The following is an 8,715-nucleotide window of genomic DNA, read 5'->3' on the forward strand; positions in this document are numbered from 1 at the left end:
TGGTTTTTAAATCTTAATGTAGGCTAGAAATTAATATGTTTTGTAATATTTTAATTCTTTATATATATATATATATATATATATATATATATATATATATATATATATATATATATATATATATATATCCTTATTATATCCTAAATATATCCTTAATATTTGAATTCTTTTTCATGTGTAAAGATATTTGCGTATTGCTCTACATCTTGTGTGTATTAAGCAGTGTGCAAGTGAGGCCCCCAACTAAAGCGCTCTGCGTCGGACTTTATACCGGGTTTGTTCTGGTCTAAAGAACAGACTATTACATTTTCTCAAAATAGCAACGCGCCAAAACACGCCTGCTTTTTTAGACCAGAACGCCTATGGGCGCACACATGAGCGCAAATGCATTTGCTATTTAAAAAGGCGCAACACCTCAAAATGACCCTTGCGCCGAGCTAAAAGTAGCAGATAACAATTGCGTCACGCCTTGCACATTGTGCCGGGTGTATGATAGGGCCCCTTGTGTTTGTGTCTGTCAGTCTGAACAGCTGTGCTGCACTGCACCCCAAAACGGTAAACCTAGAGGAAACACTGATTTCTGTTTTCTTACTATCAACTGAACCATTCTAGCTATTCTCCTTTGACCTCTGGTATTGATGAGACCTTTTTGCCCACAGAACTGCTGCTCATTGGACATAGCTGATTGCACATTTTACTCTAAAAAGATGTTTTTTGTTTGTTCAAACTACTTAAAATGAGCTAAACCAACACAATTCTTGAGTTTTTTAAAGGGGCAGCTTAAGTGTTTTATGTTCAGTCCTTTTAAATTTGTAAAAACCAAGTTAACTTGGGTCCTTCATGTTGTCTTCACACAAATCGATTGTGTGGAACCTCAATTTTCTTTTTCCTTTTTTTTAAATACAGCGTTCTCTGCAAACCCTAGAAATTGTTGTGTGTGTGAAAATGTCAGTATAATCATCAGTTTCTGAAAACAACAAACACATCACATTGTCACTTAAATCGATGGTTCTCAGTCCTGGTCCTCGCGGCCCCCCACACTGCTTATTTTGCATGCCTCTTTTGCTTAACACACCTGATTTACATAACCAGCTCATTAGATGGGCACTCCAAGAAGGAACTGCACTGAGATAAGATTCTGACGGTATGATCACCTTGGATGAAAATAACAATATTACAGTGGATTTCTGCTCTTATTATTATTAAGTAGGATATTTTTTTGAAAAGTCTACTTTTTAACAACTTTGACAAATCCAAACCACTGCAGAAATGTTCTAACCCAGCAGGGCCATGTCATATACAGTAGGCTACAGACACATTTCTTAATAAATAACCTACTATAACTTAAAACCATTAATGTATGCTATATGTTTTGTTGTCACAAGCTTTGAAGACGTAACATTAATTCTGCTTTTAAATAACAGGTCACCTAGAGCTTTTGTCATGAGACATGGCTGCGGTTGAAACTGAACGTTGTTTGTAACGACGGAACTCTCGACCTTTGTTGGCTAACAATGGTTTTGGGAAACAGACTCCAGGTCTATACTATGCTTGTATGTTGCTTTTATAAGCGATTTGCTTTTCAAATGTTCAGTAGCTTTTGATGTGGATGGTTCTTTTCTGCTGCTGGAGATATTGTTGCCCTAAAAGAAATGAAATAAAAAGTCAAATAATTAAATAAATAACTTATGGTAACACTTTATGATTACTACACACTATGAATCTTTTATTAAACATTAACAAATAGTGAATTCATTATTTGTTAAGCATTAACTCTACATTAATAAGTGTTAGTAAGCAGTTTATAACTGCAGCTACAAATGCTGTATTCTTGACTTATAACCACACTAATAATGTGATTAATGATTGCACTTTCATAATTTGTTAAATTCAGTATTACATTAATTACTACCAATTGTATTTAAGAGTTGTTGGGATTTTTTTTAAGATTGTTCAGAATGAGTTGGTAAACGATTAATAAACTATTAAAATTAACATTTTATATCTTATTATTCAGGCATATAGTTATGGTTACTATAACTTTATGCAGTAATGTGACTTAATCTAAAGTGAGGACTATTCATGCTTTATAAATCCTTATAAATGACAATTAAAGGCTTAGTATCAAATAAAAAAATAACCTTTTTTAATAATCCTATGTAAAAAGTTACTTACTGTAATGATTAAACATTGCCGAATAACAGGAGTGTCAAAATATAACATAAAACTAAATAACGCAACAATATAACAATTTAACAACATAATATGACACTACATTTCAATGTTATTTAGCAAAGTTTAAACTGTACAGTAATTTTGTTTTAGATAAGGTTGCGAAGATTTATTTTTTTGTTTGATACAGTTTCGTTTGTTTATCTTCAAATGAATAGAAATTAATAAAATATTTTTTTTTGTTTTTCCTGTTTAGAATATAACTGAGCCTTTATTTGTCATTAATAAGGTATTTATAAAGCATTAATTGTCCTCACTTTAGATTAGGTCACAGAACTGCATGAGGTTGAGTTAAAGCCTTTATTAACATACAAATTAAATATGAGTATATGCCTGAATAATAAGAATTATAAATGTTAATTTGAATAGTTTATTAATCATTTACTAACTCATTCTGAATGATCATAAAAAACACCAACTATACTGAAATAACTGGTTTGTAAATAATGCAATACTTAGGCCCAATTCTATTTTTGTCCCCTACCCCTTCCCCTTGGCAATTTAAGGGGAAGGGCTTCAAAATTTACCCCTAAGAGTTGGGACAGCACTACAGCACCATGATGAACACGTCATCATATGTCAACGCAATCTCTTGCTTCATATAAGAGCAGACAATCACGACTGCAGTAGTTATTCCAGTTGTGTTTATTTTTTGGCATTTATCTTCAAGAAATCACTGAAGGCAACGATATCATGTTATTATAACGATCTAATGTGGCAATAAGAACGTAAATGTACTGTGCATTTATATTTATACATTTATATGCATTTATAAATTTGACATTGTTCTCTCTACTGACTGCCTTTATTAGTCGCACAGAATTTTTTTTTCCTTTTCTGAAAATCTTGATAACACAATCGTGGAGTTTTTTATTTTATTTCAACAAATCAGGTTGTTAAGAAAAAAATACTCTTGGTTGTAAAAAGTACTCTCCGATTCACTGCACTCTAAGTTTACCCAACCATGACGCCTTCCGCTACTGAGAAACCCGGAAATGTGAAAAGGGTCTATGGCAAATTATCCTGTGATGAGCTTTTCGCAGGGCACTTAAGGGCAAACCCTCTAAAGTGGTAAGAGAAACGGTCAAAATATGGGTATCGGGGGACTGCAAGGACCAAGATTGAAAACCACTGACTTTTAAAAGACCTTTCTTCCTCATTCTAAGGCTTGGTTTTGAACTCATCCTGATCACATCTACTGGCAAAATACATAAAGTTGCTGCCATGTAATTTTCTAACTATAAATGCTTGTCTAATTAGCAGTTGAACAAATGTTTATAATAAAATGGCTGTTGAATGAACATTAGGCATGGGTTGGTATTAGATTCTGACAGTATGGTAACCTTAGATAAAAATATCACGGTATTGTGATTTCGTGGTATTAGAATTACTGCTCTAAAATAAGCTCTTTTTAAATGTCTGGGTAAAAAGCAAATACTTTTTCCTTTTTGAACACAATATATATTATTTTGAGAAACATTTATAATATTTTGGAGCACACTCTAAAAATATATAGTTTAGACCAAACAAAAAAAAACTTACGCAACACTATGTATTAATAAATTCAAGTTACAATCTAACAAAATAAAGTTCAGATAATAAACTTTTTTATATTAGCCAAATAACTTTTTTCTCTTCAAAAAGAGGCATTTTTACATAGCATAAACTCTATTTTTTTAAGTTGGGTACTCAAAAAATGTACTAGTTTTTTTTTTTTTATATAAAATTTAAAATAAATCTAGTGTTATGTACTTAATTACCATAATTATAGATGCAAGTTTTCAAGTTTAGAACCTCAAATATATTAAGGCTGAAATTATTTAATTTTTTGTGTTTTTAAATTTACTGTTCATTTAGTTGCTTGTAAGAGATATGTTTAACTACAAAATTTTTGTTTTCCAGGAATTTTTAAATTTATTTGAAACCACAGTATTTTACAAAACAGAAATGTGTACTGTTCCATATAAACAGTATGAAAAATAACAAAAAACATGCGTTGACTTAAAAATACAAGTGCAACATAAAGAGTGAAATCTGCTCCGAAATGAGTAGAAACTTTAGAAAATAATGTTCTTGAGACACATTACTTTTGCACTGGGCTTTAATCCATCAAGATTGAGAAACTTCACAAGTATATTTAAGTTCCTTGAGGTAGCTTAGATTCAGAGCATATATTATGCCTATCAGCAGAGCACAGTGCCTTGAGATATCCATTCTATTTAGGATTCTCATGCCTTTAACCATGATGGTTTCCAACTTTTGGTTCAATTCCAAAGGAAACTCATCACCAATGATGGCAAGTGTCATCAGTTACCTTTCAAGGTCCTCCTCAAGTTCTTGTGTATTCTTGTAAAGCAAGAAAAAAGCACTATTAATATCAACTGTATTTAACAGGAGTAGCCAACACTGCAGTGGAATGGAGAGAATTAATTTGGAAACAAAATAAAACTCTGATTTCTCTAAGGACTTCTTGCTTGTTTAATGGGGGAAGAGCTTTGAAAGTTATCAACCCAATTTCTTTGGCTTGCTGCAAGTTAAATATAGTTTCAAACTAATTTACAGACATATTTACCTTTTAAATTAGCCGCATTTTTTTTTTTTAATTATCAATATTTTCCTGTTGTGAAAATTTAATAAAATTATTCTGACAACTTAAACGTTTTAATCCAATCAGCAATTTAGAATTTTTACAACAATGTATTAAACTGTGTAGTGGTAACAGAGCTCTTGAGGTATTTTTTAGAGTAATGGTCCTCAAACTGGGGGTCGGGACCCCCCAAGGGGTCGCGGGACAATGAAGGAGGTCACCTGGTGGTTTCCAAAAATCGATTTATTTTTATTAAACCATAAGAATTACCATATTTTATCCATAACCTTCTGAAGAGACAAAAAATAGTCGTTTATACCATATATAGTTACTATAGTAGCTTATAGTTACTACTTTTATTGGATTGCAACCCCTGGGGTAATTGCATTGTATTAAAGACACAGCAATAGCATCAGATGCAGCAGATTTCATAACACCTGGTTAAACTTTGTGGCCTATTTACAGCTCTCATACATAAAATAAAAATTAAAAGAAGAATAGACTTGGGTCCATTGGTGTGTGTGTGCCATTGCATGCAAGGTATCTGTATTTATAACCACCTTAGAGGATATTTTGGGTCACAAGTCACTGGCATTGTCATTTTGGGGGTCGTGGCCTGAAAAGTTTGGGAACCCCTGTTTTAGAGTGCAGTAAACATGTCAGGCTAAATAATTCAAATAAATCATTTACTTCTGCTGTCTGTTTTTTTTTTTTTTTACAATTTAAAATGACGTCTTTGGATATCTTTTCTGCAAGAGATACTGTTTTCCTAAAAGCAAAAAAAAAAGTAGATAATCCTACACATACCTTAGGTATGGTATTTTAGAAATTTTGCGGTTTTAAAATATACCCTAAAATGTATACCTTAAAGGTATACCTTAAAAGGTTACTGTCCCATGCCTAACGTACAGTACTGTACAAAACCTGGCACTTTCATTTAAAAAAGGTTCACCAGATTGGTTAACAAGCACCAGTTTTGCCTTTCAAACAGAACAACCAACTTTCTGTGGTAAAGTAATTGCACTGTGCCATTCTGCTGTGCTGCTGAGGAGTAGATGAGGTTTGCAGCACAGAATGATGAGACATGTCGCTCAATGATTATGTAAGTCACATGAAATCCTACATAACTGTTTACACAGCTGTTGCATTGCAAAACATCAGGTCTGTGTCTGATTTAATACTATAAAATCAGATTCCATGCGGTTTGGGCTGTTCACACTGTCAAGTCAAAAACAGATCTGATTGACATGTGGACAAAAAAGAAATCAGATTCGGGCCCGCTTTTGTCGTGTGAACATGTTGCTAAAGCTGTTCTGCATTTAGTTTGTCTCGGTTTGTTCTGTTTCTTCATATCAAATGGTATCAATTGAGTCCGCTTGTGGTTTTGGACATCACTTCAAATGGCTGCTCCCTCAAACAGTGCATTATTTAAAAGTATATGGGTGAATTCAGATACAGCCCCTGACTCACCAAGTCTCTTTTTGTTTTCATTTCAACAGAGAAAGTAGCCCAGGCTAAAGAGGAGAATCTGAACATGCACCAAGTGCTGGACCAGACCCTTCTGGAGCTCAACAATCTATAAGGATGAAGTCTTCCAGCACACTGAGCTCTCCATCGAGGCCTGGAGCGTCAGTTCTTCGCTTTGAGAAATGAATGTCTTATAGTCACACACTCGCCAGTTTGTTCCCAAACAGCCCAATGCAAATAACGTCTTGTAACCGTAGCAAAGCCAGCAGTGAGCATAATTAACATTGATTTAGAATAGTTTGTAATCAGTCCAAGGTTTCGTTTATAATGAACATGATGTTTACTACAAGTGTTGTTTTCTCCAAAGTCAGCCAGCAGCTTTTTTGACCTCAACTGATTAATTAAATGCTGAAATTGACAACTTTGGATTTTAAGGGATAGCTCACACAATAAATTAAAGTGTGCTCATTATTTAATGCCTCATAAGTGGTTCCAAACCAAAGAAGATACTTTGAAGAAGGCATGAAAACCTGTAACTATCGACTTCCATAGTAGTAAAAACACACGCTACAGATTTTCAGCATATTTCGAAATGTCTTCTGTTTAATACACGAAAAAAATAAAGGGTTACTAATAAAGGCTTTGGAACAAGTAAAGATTGAGTAAAAATGTTAATTTATGCGTGAACTATCCTTTAAAGCATAACAAAAATATACAGGAAAGGTTTTTGCACAATAGTTACACTTTTGAGATTACCGTTTTTAAGCTTTTTCATTGATGTCTACCAAAAAAAAAGCACAACTTGTGATTGTATTTTTGGCTAAGATCGCCTCTAAAATCGTCAAACGAATGTTTCAGTCTGCAGTGCTGCAATCTTGTGGCCTTTTTGTGAACATAGCTTTTTTAGATGCAAAATGTCATTTACGTCATCCTTGTGGATCTCATGTACCACCAACAGGGAAGCTCCAAAAGTAATTTCTGAAATACATTTGCTATATACAGACATGGATCCATTTTTAATGTGATTATTGTAGTGATTAGGAGTGTATGATGGAATCTTTGTTTTTTTGACTAATCTTTCTTCTGTCTGATGTAGCTGACCAAATCTGTGAATTGCCTTTTATAGGGGAAATGAAGCATTCAGTCAAGTTTACATTATTTTGTATATTGGATTCCACTTTAATCAAAATACATTAAACAAACCTGTTTAATGACACCATTTAGAAGAAAATGGCATGTTTTACTATAGCTTTTAAACTTATGGCTCCGCCATCTTGGAATATCGCTGTGTCTGACTGGGTTGGTTCCATTCCCTCAGATGAACAGATACAGTGGAAGTAAAAAATTGAACACGGAGACTGCAAAGCCTAATTTTACCCAATGCGTGAAGTTGTACAAATACAAGCAGCAGATGTGGGTCTAATATAAAATATCTATATTTATTCTATTTTTCTTTTTTCCCCCATTTAATTACCGACCATTTGATTCACTCTCTGAATTACGCTGCCTGACTACCTGTCTGGATGATTGTAACGGACTGAACACAAAGACTGGACAGTCTAATTTAACCCAATGCATGAAGTTGTGGACGTGCATCGCAAAGCTGGTGCAAATACAACAAACACAAGCATTTAAGTGTCTTCAGATGTATATTTTTCTTTTGTTAATATAACTCTCTCATGCTGCTCCAGCACTGCCTTATTAGGGGATTTTCATTCAGACTAATGCAACAATAAAAATAATGTATGACTTTGCTTTACTAAGTCACGTCTATGTGGATTGTCAAGACATGTTTCATCCTTTTCAAGTCGATCAACTCAATCTCTCAACATGTATGAAGGATAAAAAACCTGCCGTGTGAAAATCGCGCGGACCTTAGTTTGGTTTGAACATGAGCAGAGGTGAAGCTGTAGTAATGAAAAGTGAAAGTACCCGCTCCATTACGTCAGCACTGGACCTGGTTAAAACCCATACAGGCACTCAGACAGCGTAATACAGAGAGTGGACTAAAGCGCATCAAATGATCTGTAATTAAAAGGAAAAAAAAGAAATATAGAATAAATGTATGTTTATATAGGAGACATACATCTAATGCTTGTATTTGCACTAACTCCACGTCTATAACTTCACACAATGGGTTAAATTAAGCTTTGCAGTGCTTTACTTCCACAGTATCTGTTCATCTGAGTGAAGGGGACCAATCCTGTGACGTCAGACACAGAGATATTCCAAGATGGTTGTGCCCTAGATCTAGATCTAACATGTTATTTTCTTCTAAATGATTACATTAATCTGGTTTGTTTAATATATTTTCCCTAAAGTCGAATCCCAAGTACAAAATTTGACTGAGTGCTTCATTTCCCCTTTAAGAGCTTGTATCAGTCACACTACTCAAGGCGATGATATACAAATTTAAAGTTATGCCGTTT

This window comes from Danio rerio, chromosome 10, assembly GCF_049306965.1.
Source record: "Danio rerio strain Tuebingen ecotype United States chromosome 10, GRCz12tu, whole genome shotgun sequence".
NCBI classification, from domain to species: domain Eukaryota; kingdom Metazoa; phylum Chordata; class Actinopteri; order Cypriniformes; family Danionidae; genus Danio; species Danio rerio.